The sequence below is a fragment of the Dreissena polymorpha genome, chromosome 14 (assembly GCF_020536995.1).
Source record: "Dreissena polymorpha isolate Duluth1 chromosome 14, UMN_Dpol_1.0, whole genome shotgun sequence".
Taxonomy (NCBI): domain Eukaryota; kingdom Metazoa; phylum Mollusca; class Bivalvia; order Myida; family Dreissenidae; genus Dreissena; species Dreissena polymorpha.
This window is the reverse complement of record NC_068368.1, coordinates 57,053,349-57,066,081: the sequence shown is the minus strand read 5'-3', so window position 1 is coordinate 57,066,081 and position 12,733 is coordinate 57,053,349. Positions and strand designations below refer to the sequence as shown.

Below are 12,733 nucleotides of genomic sequence, written 5' to 3'. Positions count from 1 at the left end.
TAACCCGTTTGCAACAAGTGTTTCAAAGCTTAAGGTAGCGCACCTCTAATGGTCACATATCCAAATATAATCTAATTAATTATTTTCTTAATCAGCATCATTTCACTGAACTACATGCAAATTTGTAGGTAGGCTTTCCATGCTTTTTATAAAAATATACCGATTTTTTCAAAACCACCCCCACGCTCGGCTTTTGTCCAGTTTATTTTCACCCCTGGGGTATATAAAAGTTCCAAAATTCATTCAAATTTCCAAATATGGGCATGCAGTTGGTGTGTACAGATGCTGTAAAGGTGTTTAAAGTTTAAACAAGATGAAATAAGTATTCTTTTACAGACATTTATTTTTTACACATTTTTATCTATGGAAGAGCGCCATGAAATGTAAGTGATTTCAGCAAAGTAAAAATTGGGTCGGTTAAAAACAAAGTGTCATAAAATTCAAAATAGTATCATTTAAGTCATATTTTAAACTTAGTTTTTATAGAAACACTATATACAGCAAAAATACCAAGAACTAGACAGATTTACCGTTTACTTTTTGAAATAAAAATAAAAATGCAACATGCATGGTTCGTATTTTCAACAGTAAATCACCCAATTTCGCCATAACGTTGTTTTAATTTTAATAATTGAAGAATGTGCATAAAAATTGCAACATATTTAACAATAAATATAGCTAATATGCCATATTAAATCAAATTACGTTAGAAAATAAATAAAACGCGTCGCCAAACCTGCGCGGGAATATCCCAAAAGATTTCTAGTCTATCGCCTTAACCACTAGGCTACGGCACCTAATAGTAGGCTCTTCAACCTTCGAAGAAATCGCGGGAAATCATTAGAGGTGCGCTACCTTAATAGAATTATCACGGATTATCTTGTATTTGAGTCACAAACTACAGGATGGGAAGGCTAGATCTAGACATAGTCAAAATCTGCAGCGTCCATGAAAAAATCAGGCGTATCTAGTTTTTTGTATATAATTTATGTTTAGAACGACTCTGTGTGTAAATGTATATGTATGTTGACATCGACATATTTTTGTCAGGAGCAATCGCCGCCATATTGGATTTTGATCATTTTCATTTCATTTACACGATAGTACTTACGACAACTGAATTTTGAGGTAATATTACCCCACCCACTAATGTCATACATATGTCATACAAGTACTTGTAAACAAATCAAATCATCAAAATCAAACTAATTGAAACCGTTTCGAATGTTTGATTTTCTGTAAGTAGTATGTGCCTTCAAGTTATCATCGAAATTCATCGACTTTAACAGGTGCATATTTTGAAGTATTAGCACTATAATACAAGAGATATAGCTGTGATTTCTCTTTATATACAAAATCCTGTGACGAGACTGTACACACATATGCATTAAAGAAAATGAAGTTTGCTTTGCATGCTTCACAACAAATAATAATACAGTGGTTGAAAACATTCTGTTCAATCAATCTGAACAGTTTAATGCACTGGAAACTACTTACAAGGACAGAAATTAGAGGTAATATAACCCAGCCACTAATGCTAATCCATACAAGTACTATAGGGGCAAAAATGTGCAACACTCAACATATTGCTATCACAAAAGCATTTATGTTAAGACAAAACAGAAATGAGCATTAACAAAAATGTTGCACTTAAAAATAACTTTTAAATAGACAGTGTCTTTCACCAGTTGATTGTGATAAAGAATTTATGATGGACCGACAACAGTAAAACGACAGCGCTTCATGAAAGCAATGATATTTATGCCGTACAAATCAAATTCTTCAATTATTCACACTTTAATATTAAAAATAGTGGAAAATAGTGGAAAACTCTAGATCTCATCATTTTCATGTTCTAGTATGTCAGAAAATCCAAGTGAATTTGAACAACAAAGCCCTTTACACTCTTTGCACGCACTGGAGCATTCAAGGCCATGTTTACGGCAAGAACACCTTTTAGAATCACAGTTTATTTTACAGCTGCATCTCACTACTTGAAGTAGTTTTTCAGGTGCTGGCGGCAATGTCATTTTCACAGGAAGAACTTTATTCACAACATACCAGCCATAATCAAGAGGGTTGAGGCTTGTGATGCCCATCCAGACTTTGGCTTGGTAAAACACCCTCAGGCTGTGAAATGATGCTGCATCCGACGTCGCTGGTAATGATTGGACTTGAACTGCACTGCAGCTGGTAATTACATTGGCCGTGAACCGTTTGTAACGCAATTCATTCAAGTTCGTACAATCTGACCCCTCATATATTGTTGCAATCAAGGATTCTCCGTTTCTACGTATAGATTCATGGATAGATGATGCCAGAAAATCCTCACATGTTTTACGAAAGGAGGGTGTTTTTTGGAAAAGCTTAATAACAGCAGGTTTTCCAATTCCAAACATCCTCGATGTCGTATCACAGCCCGTTAACGCATGGAGCAAAGGTAGATAGTGGCAGAGTTCATCTCCTATACATAATCGTGTTTTCTGAATATCCCACAGCTTAACAGTTTTCCCTGCTGATTTTGAATCTGACCTAAAATGAATTGGATGTAAATCAGATATACGATAGCGGTGTAACAGAAGAACCAGTAGGTCGGTGTCTTCGCCTATCAGGGTGACAGGGCTTTGTTCTGCAAGCTGGACGGCCGTCTGCACTATCATGATATCTGCATCCCCTTGCGCATGAATTACGTCTATGCATTCACTGGCAAAGCATTCACCTAACATTTCAATGAACTTCTGTTTGTTCTCTTTGTTGTTTAAAACACACATCTTTCTTCGTGCGAAGAATAGTTTCTGACGAAAACTTGACATGTGTGGCTACTTTTCCCTTTGTTCGACGAAAATGAGCTAAGTCTTTGGTATCTGGTCCATTAGAGTATCCATCAAAAACAACTGTGATGTGGTTTTCATACTTCTGTTTAAGATGAGAATAGTAACTGCGGCAGATATAGTTGAATGTCTGTCCAGCCTTCCAAGGAATACGGTGAATGAGAGAACCCCCATCAATGACAATCATGTTTGAAGGGTCAATTTTCACAGGCAAGGATGCTTCAAACTTGCATTGTTTCCATAACGCATCGGCTAATGAAGACTTTTGAGCTTCTCTAGGCATGCCATTATTGTCGAAAAGAGAGGATGGAATACTTGCTAGCTCAAACTGAAAGATTGAAGATGTATCATCAATGTACCTATCAGCAGCAGTTGTAAGGCGCTGAAACAAAAGTTGTGTATCAATTTGCAGACCTTCATCATCTAATTTTACAAAGGACTTTTCTTTCATTGGAACTGCTTGCAGCGAACGTTTGAAGGTAAATTTGTTTTGCGGTATTCCACACATTCCTTGCAATATACTTTTTCCAAATACCAAGGCACATTCTGGATTCGCCGACTCATCAGCAGTAACACCACTTTCAATGTTCCTAAGTTTAGTTTCTGTTGAGTCAAAGGGATTTCTATCTCGAAAAAATGACAATATAGTCTCCATATCTTTTGAACCCCTGCTTATCCTTGCTTTGGTTGTTTCCTTGTGCTGCTCACTTGATTTATACATACTGTTACTAAACTCCTGCATTGCTGAGTTCATTTGCAGACAAATGGGCATGGACAGTAACCATTTAGTTCTATGTGTGTCTGACAAACCTCTCCCTCTTGTCAGGCCTCCTGATGACTTCAATGACCTCATTAATACTTGTTCTATAATAAGGTCTGTTGAGAGACCGGCCCAATTATGCTCGCTCCGTTGTATCACATGTGCTCCAGCTTTGAAAGCTTCGTGCACGTCAGGATGGGTTTCATGCAAAGACAGAATATTTTGCAAGTAGATATAGGCACTTTTCAGGTACAGATTATGACCAGATGAAGCAAAGAATGGAAGCATCTTTTGCAAACTATCTAAATGCAAGGACCAGTCACTAGTTCTTTCGGCTCTTATGAATCGTTGTAACAACGAAACCATATCCATGTACTGGTGCCATAGACATGCTGTCCGATTAGAAGACATCTTTGACCTTTCACCTTTGCACAGACGAACAATGTTTTGCAGATTTCCGTTTGTGCTTACGTCATTGGCTGATAGAAGTCCATTATCCAGATCGTCATACAACAATGCCAAGTTTTTTAAATCAGCTTTTTTTTTTGCAGATAAATTTCTGGTACTGGTTCATCATCGGATGAATGATCAAGACCTGAACTATCTTTGGAGCATGAAGGGATATTTTGATAGTCTGTAATATCATTCGTGCGAAGGAACGCGCTTTCTATAAGTAGGACTGTAAGGGCATTGTCGATAAGCATATGACCTCGTATTGCACGTTGTACAGCTTTCCCAGACAACATATGTACCACTGAATTCGCAGCATAAACTGTTTGCATAACTTCATTTAGCCCTGACCCAGACATGAGATGACCAATACACCCTAGAAAGCTCATCTCTGTGTGAAATTCCCCAAGACGAAGAACTGTTTTCCTTAGTAAGCTGTGTGGGCTTTGTGATGCAATAATATCTGTGGCCTTTTGGAACAGGGGCTGGTCGAAAGTCAGAACCGGCGTTTTGGAATATTTCCTAGCTTCGCCACATACAAATTCGAGTGTTGTATAGATACAGTTGACATCACTTGGGTTAAGATCAATCATGGGTAAGAAAGTTATAGTGGATTTTTTTCTGAATTGTTCCACAATGTTGGTCAAATGTTTGCATAAAACCAGACAAACTTGGTCTATTTGAACGTAGTGGCCATATCACTTTGTTGAAAATATCCAATGGTCTCTGCAATTGTCGCAGACCGCTTTTTTCATGGAGTTCACTGAACACGGAATCATTAGAGGACTCAGAGGATGGCACATAGTACTTCACTGGTATCTTGCTTGTTTCTACAAGTTGATCAATAGAAACTTCGCGTCTTGGTACACATAATGAAACCTCAGATCCTGGTGTAGACGAAGCTATGATGCCCATCCCATGAAATGTGCCATGGCCATCTATGGTTCCAGTGTTGTGATCTACATTGTCTGCTACAAATTGTAGAAATGGTTGATTGTCTGTTTCTTGACAGGGTATACGTGTAGATAAGGCTGCCGCAGCATTTGATTCATAAAGTTGGACTTCGCTGTATGAGCAACAGAATCCGAGGCTATTAAGATGATCAATCAAAAATCTTGAGCCGAAGTGATGGTGAAGTTGGACACCAAGTCCAAGCTGAAGCGGAGCAATGATATTTCTGGGGCGACATGCTTGGATAATGCTCTGACCTATTGAGGCAACCTTAATGTCGTTTGACTGACCTATAACAGCTTTCAAAAACATTTGAAGACTGTCTGGCAAAAAGGCAACATTGTTTTGCTTAGAAGATATATGATTAAAATCTGGGCAATGATCTTTTGCCATATTAATTGAATTAATATCACATTTTAGCAATTTTGCAGCAGTTTCTAATATTTTAGTTTTCTTTTCCTTCTCAGTTTTCCCCTGTGAGTCTTCATAGAACGAATTAATTATGGAAGCTGCATTTGTTTTCAAAGAAATAATGTCACGTCTTCCGTCAATGCTGCTTATTACAACACTATTACCAAAATGCTCAATAACTTTCTGCTTCATATGTTTTGTGGTATACGCTTTTTCACCACACACTCTTTGGATTTCAAACACTTAATCATGCACTGTTAAAGTTTCACACGATGTATTTTCAAGAAATGTAATGACATTTTTAAATGCCTGTTTCTGTTCACTATCTTCTGGACGACAAGGACTTTTCAATGAGGATGTTACACTATCGCCTGTTTGATATGCCTTCGGAATACCTTTTCCTGTTCTAAAATTCACATTACATTGCTGATGGTAAATCGCATCAGCAGCTGGTAGATCGATCACATGGCTCAAACGCCTTTCTACATCATGTGCCCATTGATCACCCCTCTGCTTACAATGTTTTACTAGAGTGCTTTGAAATTCTAAGATTCTTACAGGGTATGTATCAAACGACCTTTTTCTGTTGGATACTCCACATTTAGCCAATGTATCACAAAATAAACACCTAGATTTAAAGTCAACAGTAGGTGCTAAAGATCGCAATTGTTTCTCAGGTTTATCTTCCAAACTCTTATAAGGGCCAGGTCTTGTAAAGTCTTTTCGGCATGAAATATGGACCATGTCACCTGGAGATACTGTCACATTGGTTGCATGGTGTTTACTCGCAAGGCGAATTCCTTGGCAACCTTTCTCACTTAGTTTAGAAAACGGCCTCTCATCCCCAATTTGCTCGTGGCACAATGGACAGCTCAACCTCGTATCCATCTGGAAAATAAAATGCATGTATTTACTGTTCAGATTCATGTTTTTCATAGTATTAATATATACAAATATGCATTTTTGTTTAATGTCAGGTACACAGAAATCAGTAATTAATGACTACATTACATATTCCTTTTACAAAAACATCAAACATAGATGGCATTTGTGAATATGAGAGTATGTTAATTTCACCATGCAAAAGGTTTTATTTATGATATTATGACCCAAATAGGCTTCCGTAGAATCAAAAATTTTAAAAAAACCTTTATTTACCTATTAAATTCAGTAGTAGTTAATAACAAATAGGAGTATTCTGCGCATATTATTTGTATTTCATGACAAAAGATTGATGTTTCAACAATAGTTTGTGTGTTTTCTGAAAATAAACTTGAATAAATTTACAATGACGTAAGCGTAAATATGTTGCTGCACTGCTGTCGTTTACACGTAATTATTGAAATATCTGGACCATATTTGTGATAAATACTTTAATTAAGTTTGTTTTTAATGTTGTTAAAAACAATCAACGGCAAATACTTACGTTTAATGGTCCCTAAAGGCTTCTCTGTAACATGTTGACAGATCTATACGAGTTACCGCATGGACGCCGCCATTACATATTTTGTGACGTCACATTTTAAAGCCAGTGACATCACATTTCTGGTGGTATGGTAGCAAAGATGGGCCATACATTCAGTTTGAAAAAAATCCCAACTTTAACCATTAATATCTCTTTTATTACAAAAGCAAAATTTCCGGACTTTGTAGTACAAACATGTGTTAGGTAGTACATTCGCATGGTATACTTACAAATTCTTTTGCAATTAGTTCTAGGTCAAATGCTTCGTTGACTGGCCTATTAAGAAGGTGGAGTACATTCGTTAGGTAAATGCAAGTTAATAACAAATAATGCCCCATTGTTAGCCTATGTAAATTATTCAGCTGCTCTTGTAAGTCCTGATATATAAACTAAACGAACAAGAAAATGTCCAGTAGGAGTCAAACATTCTTACAAGACAGTAGCAGCTGTAAAAAAAAGGAGATATTGCAGGATCGAACTGTCACTGAATATCACTACTGCCTACATACTAGTATATACATTTAATAAACTTAAGACTATGTTGTTAAATATAAAGGTGATGTCTCAGTTAATCTTTTTCATGTAATTGATAGGGTTGAAAGTAAACTAACGTAACAAATCAATAAGGAATATGCTATTGATATTTTGCAAGTTAAGTAACTAAACATGACAATAAATTATATGCTATACATGTGTAATAATTAACTTATGAACAAGGGAATCTGGGAGATCCCATTGATGAGTGTAGTTTATAAACTAAGCAAGAGAATAAGTGATGTACTATTGATGGTTTTATTTTCTGCCACAGAAGCCACGAAAATCAGACAGAAAGAGTGGGGGATATGTACCAGCCTATAGATCTGGTCCTTACGACCTCATCGTCACCCTCTACAAGGCCACCATTGGTACGCATAATAAGTGGGTGGGTGTAGGTCCCAATAATATTTCACTAATGTTAATGATAAAAATGAAAATGTCTGGAAATTAAGATTCATTAATTATTGGGTGTCCGAAAAATTGGAGGCACACATGAAAAATTACCAGGTATGTTTGCTTTAAAAAAATTGGTGTGTTTGAAAGCGTTTCTGAAAACTTAAAACTTTTATGTTTAGTCTTGTCTTTGCCAACAAAACTCTTGCAAATATTTCTATATACATATGTTGTTTTTTCAGGCCAAATCTTCAGCTGCAGAAGCAGAGCACAGAAAGTCTTTCAGCAGACAGAAGTCTCTATGCTAGACACCACTGCCAGTTAACTGATAAATAAAAGCACAAGCAACTCACATTCAAATCGTCTTCTCAACAAACACATGTTTTCAAGTACAGGAACACTCAACCCCTGCTTTCAGTTGAAGAGGACGCAGCTTATTGTGAATATTGTGTGACCTTTCATGGCAACAAAACATGTGGGAAACTAGTGTTGAAACCTTTCCAAAATTTAGAAATAGCCTTGGAATTACTGAAGGACAATTTCAAACCTTATGTAAATAAACATGCAGAGGAATGTAAGCCAAAGCAGGCTACCATGCACATAGTGATTTAAGAACATTCTTACTACACATATCTACCAGTAAGCCACAGCAGGCTATCATTCTAATAGTGATTCAAGAACATTCTTACTACACATATCTACAGGTAATCCACAACAGGCTTTCATCCACATAGTGATTCAAGAACATTCTTACTACACATATCTACCGGTAAGCCACAGCAGGCTATCATGCTTATAGTGATTCAAGAACATTCTTACTACACATATCTACAGGTAATCCACAGCAGGCTTTCATGCACATAGTGATTCAAGAACCTTCTTACTACACATATCTTCCGGTAAGCCACAGCAGGCTTTCATGCTTATAGTGATTCAAGAACATTCTTACTACACATATCTACAGGTAATCCACAACAGGCTTTCATCCACATAGTGATTCAAGAACATTCTTACTACACATATCTACCGGTAAGCCACAACAGGCTATCATGCTTATAGTGATTCAAGAACATTCTTACTACACATATCTACCGGTAAGCCACAGCAGGCTATCATGCACATAGTGATTCACGACCTTTCTTACTACACATATCTACCGGTAAGCCACATCAGGCTACCAGGCACATAGTGATTCAAGAACAGTCTTACTACACATATCTACCGTTAAGCCACAGCAGTCTACCAGGCACATCGTGATTCAAGAACATTCTTACTACACATATCTACAGGTAATCCACAGCAGGCTGTCATGCACATAGTGATTCAAGAACATTCTTACTACACACATCTACCGGTAAGCCACAGCAGGCTATCATGCTTATAGTGATTCGAGAACGTTCTTACTACACATACAGGGTGATCCATAATATCTGATACCATTTTGGGGTCGTGTAAATTCTACATATATCACATGATTTTGAATATCAACACTGAAATAAAAACTAGACATGTCCAAGTTTTCATGATCTTAAAATTGTGCATATGAAGCAAGAAACGACAATGACACTCACAGACCAAGTTTTACATCAAATGTTCGATGTGACGTCCGTTTTGTGCTATAACGACATCAAGTCGTTTTTATAAATTTTCAATAACATTGGCGCACGTTGCTTGCGTGATTTTCTTCATTTCTCGGAAAGTGGCTGACTTCAGCTGCTCAATTGTATCTGGCTTAGGGATATAGACATTGTCCTTCAAGTGTCCTCACAGAAAAAAATCCAACAGACTGCGTTCTGGGGAGTGTGGAGGCCATACTTTATCTGTTTTATATGAAATTAATTTACTACCAAATGCTTCTCTCAAACATTCCAAAACGTGTCCTGCAGTATGTGGTGCAGCTCCATCTTGCTGAAACCATAATAGTTAATGTCAATTCCTTTTTTTCACAAGGCAGGAAGAATTTTTTTCTTAAAGAGATATCGGGCACTATTTACTGTTGTGGTTTCACCTTCTGATTCGGAAAAAAGGTCCAATCACACCGGTCAAACTCAGTGCTGCCCATACTGTCACCTTTTCATCATGAACAGGCTTTTCTAAATAGAAATGTGGTTTCTCCTTACTCCATACTCTACTGTTCTGTTTGTAAGGAGTGTTATTAAGATAAAAATGTGATTCATTTGAAAATCATACTTTATCCACCAATTTATCAACCATCCATTTATCAAACTCTAGTCTGCTGTTTATGTCTGTTTCTTTCAAATGTTGCATTGTTTCTTTCAAATGTTGTCTGTTTCTTTCAAATGTTGCACTATAGACACCGAATAAGGATACAATTTCAAATTGAAACGCAGCGCTCTGTTAACACTTCCATAACTAGACTTACTGTTGATATCTCCTAGAACCTTTCTAACTGACTTCTATGGTGTCTCCTGAATCACCTCAAGGATCTATCGGTAAGCCGTTCCTTGGTGTGAACAAGAAGAATGCACAATTGACTTATTAGATTGATGCTGCTCTAGGGGCCCAGGTTCAGAAAAACACGTGCATGCCAAAAACACTTGGCATTTTATTTTTTCAAATGTTGTTTTCTTCATCAAACATCATACCACTTTGCACGAGTAAGGGAAAAACAATCAACAACTGAAAGATAGTAATATATATATTTAAGCTGTGTTCACTTTTGTTTCTTTCTTATTTTCTTAAAAATAATGGTATAAACAGTAAATAAGTGTTTTGTCTGTTTGTAGTTTTTTTCCCTTTTGAGTATGTTTTTTAATTGTCTTCGTCTCATTTTCTTCTAAATAATCTTCTAAACAATTTTGAGAGGTTTGAGCTTTGGCGTTTCCCTTCTACATGAAAATCCGACAGTGCGTCTGCAACGCTCTCATTCTCAACAATTCGGCGTGATAACATGCCATAATCATGTGCAACTGCAGCTGTTTCGTTATGTGTTGCTTCATTATTTATTTCGTCAACATGCACAGTGTCAGATTCATCTGTGTCTGTTTTACACCAAAACAAAACTGACCTGTTGTCATCGGCTAGCTCATCAACATTATTTTGGAACATTCAAGGTATGCCGCTTTATCATCATGTCCAGTATGAACATGGGTTTCCTCCAACTTAGTGTCAACTTTTGATGCGCTTTGATGTCCTGCTTGTGCATGTTCTTTTATCATAGATGAATTTCCAGTCATGCTACTTTTTAAAAAAATCACTGTCATTCGGGAAACACAAGAAAAATGAAGATGTGGCTGGGTACAAGGAAGTTTATAAGGAAGAAAAACTGGTGTCTGAATAACTGCAAGAGATTCGGATTTCCTCCATAAGAAAAATACTTCTTCTCACTCTGTGACTCGCAGAACTAAAATTCGACCCTTCGCAAGCGTTCGTCGAGACTTTTGACGACGAACTTTCAGTGGAGCGTCTGTCGGAATCAGTTGAGCTAAGATCGCGTGAAGCTTAGCTGTTGGTAGTGTCGCTGCCAATCATCGAGATTCTAACATTGACAGGCTCCGGACTTCGTGGATAAACGATCGACCGGATGACTGAGTCTCTAAATTCTATAAAGATCCAGACATGCAGGTCATTCGTGTTATCTTCATTGGCATATGGCGTAAACTAGACCCTTGTTAAACATCTTGAATCGAAGACGTAGCGCTGATAGGAATTGCAACTCTGTAGGTAAGGGAGAAAACACGAAAATTAGTCGTGGGTTGCATTGTGAGCAAAGCATGTCATTATCATGAAATCTAATTAACACATTTTCATGCACACATGTTTTTCTTGTACATCAAAATATGTGTTTAAAGATCGATGTATGCCTACGTTTATAGGTTTAATATAGGCAAACCCTGGATGAATTATAAACAAATAAAAGTTAAGCTTAATATTTAAAATTGTAATAAGTATGAAGTATACAAAAGGAAAGTTTGTTTATGTGCAAATTGTACACCTCTCAATTAGACAAATACACGGTACACAATGGTTATTCAAAATGCAGGAAAACAATACAAACAATCAAAAACGTGAAATTTAATTTCCAATACCTAAGAACTGCCACAACCTGGCACGAACCATGTCATCCGGTTGAAGCGATCAATCACGGAACGTTCCTGTAGGTCTTCTATATAGACTGACGCCGAGGACATTCAAGACATGACGCCATGGCGATTTTTTATGCTGGTAATGTGAACACTTAATTTTTCCCAAGTTATTTTTTTTGTTCAAATCAAATTAAAATGAATACAATATATGTGTTAAGCTTTAATAAAGGTAGGCATGCGGGTTTTAAGTAAGCTTTTTGACGAATTAAAGCAGTTTAGAAAATACTGTTGGTTTTTTATTGATGATACTGAACTTGTACGCAATGTAAAACTAGATACATACATGATATAATCTTATCTGGTTGATGAAATTGACATTTATTGGCAATATTTATGGAGATATAAAATAAAAGTGTTTTGAATCTGCCTCATATGTCCTATGAGTAACCTATTGATTTTGATGTTTTAAAAAATTTAGTCGCTTAAGGAATATCTTGACATTTCTTGAGTATCTGTGTGTATTTTTTTCAGAACGCCTTAGCAATCACAGAAGGCGTCCAACCCCATATGTTGGGCCACCATCATGCGTTGGCCATGCGGAAGTACGTTATGCATGCCATTTGTACTGCCAGCCAGAGCCCCGATAACCCTGACCGCATGTGTGATGCGTTGCCGTGCACGCAGCCAAAGGGGGCGTGCACGTGGATAAACTGCGATGTGTGTGGTCGTTGGGTACATTGCAACTGTGTCAACATAAGCGACCCTAAAAGCATAAAAGACTACGTATGTGTAATCTGCACCGCAATCTATACATGACACTGAACTGAAGTGGATTTTTTTTTGCGTCACAACTTTAAATGCATTTTAAGCTCATCTATTTTTTGAAAAA

The 12,733-nt window shown here is 37.0% G+C and overlaps 1 long non-coding RNA gene across 1 annotated transcript; it reads left to right on the top strand.

The window, feature by feature from the left end:
• The first annotated feature begins 7,672 nt into the window (after positions 1 to 7,672).
• LOC127858861 (uncharacterized) lies at positions 7,673 to 10,528 on the top strand. Its single transcript, XR_008039136.1, has 2 exons — positions 7,673 to 7,773; positions 8,041 to 10,528. It is a non-coding gene; the product is annotated as an uncharacterized LOC127858861 (long non-coding RNA).
• Positions 10,529 to 12,733: the final 2,205 nt, after the last annotated feature.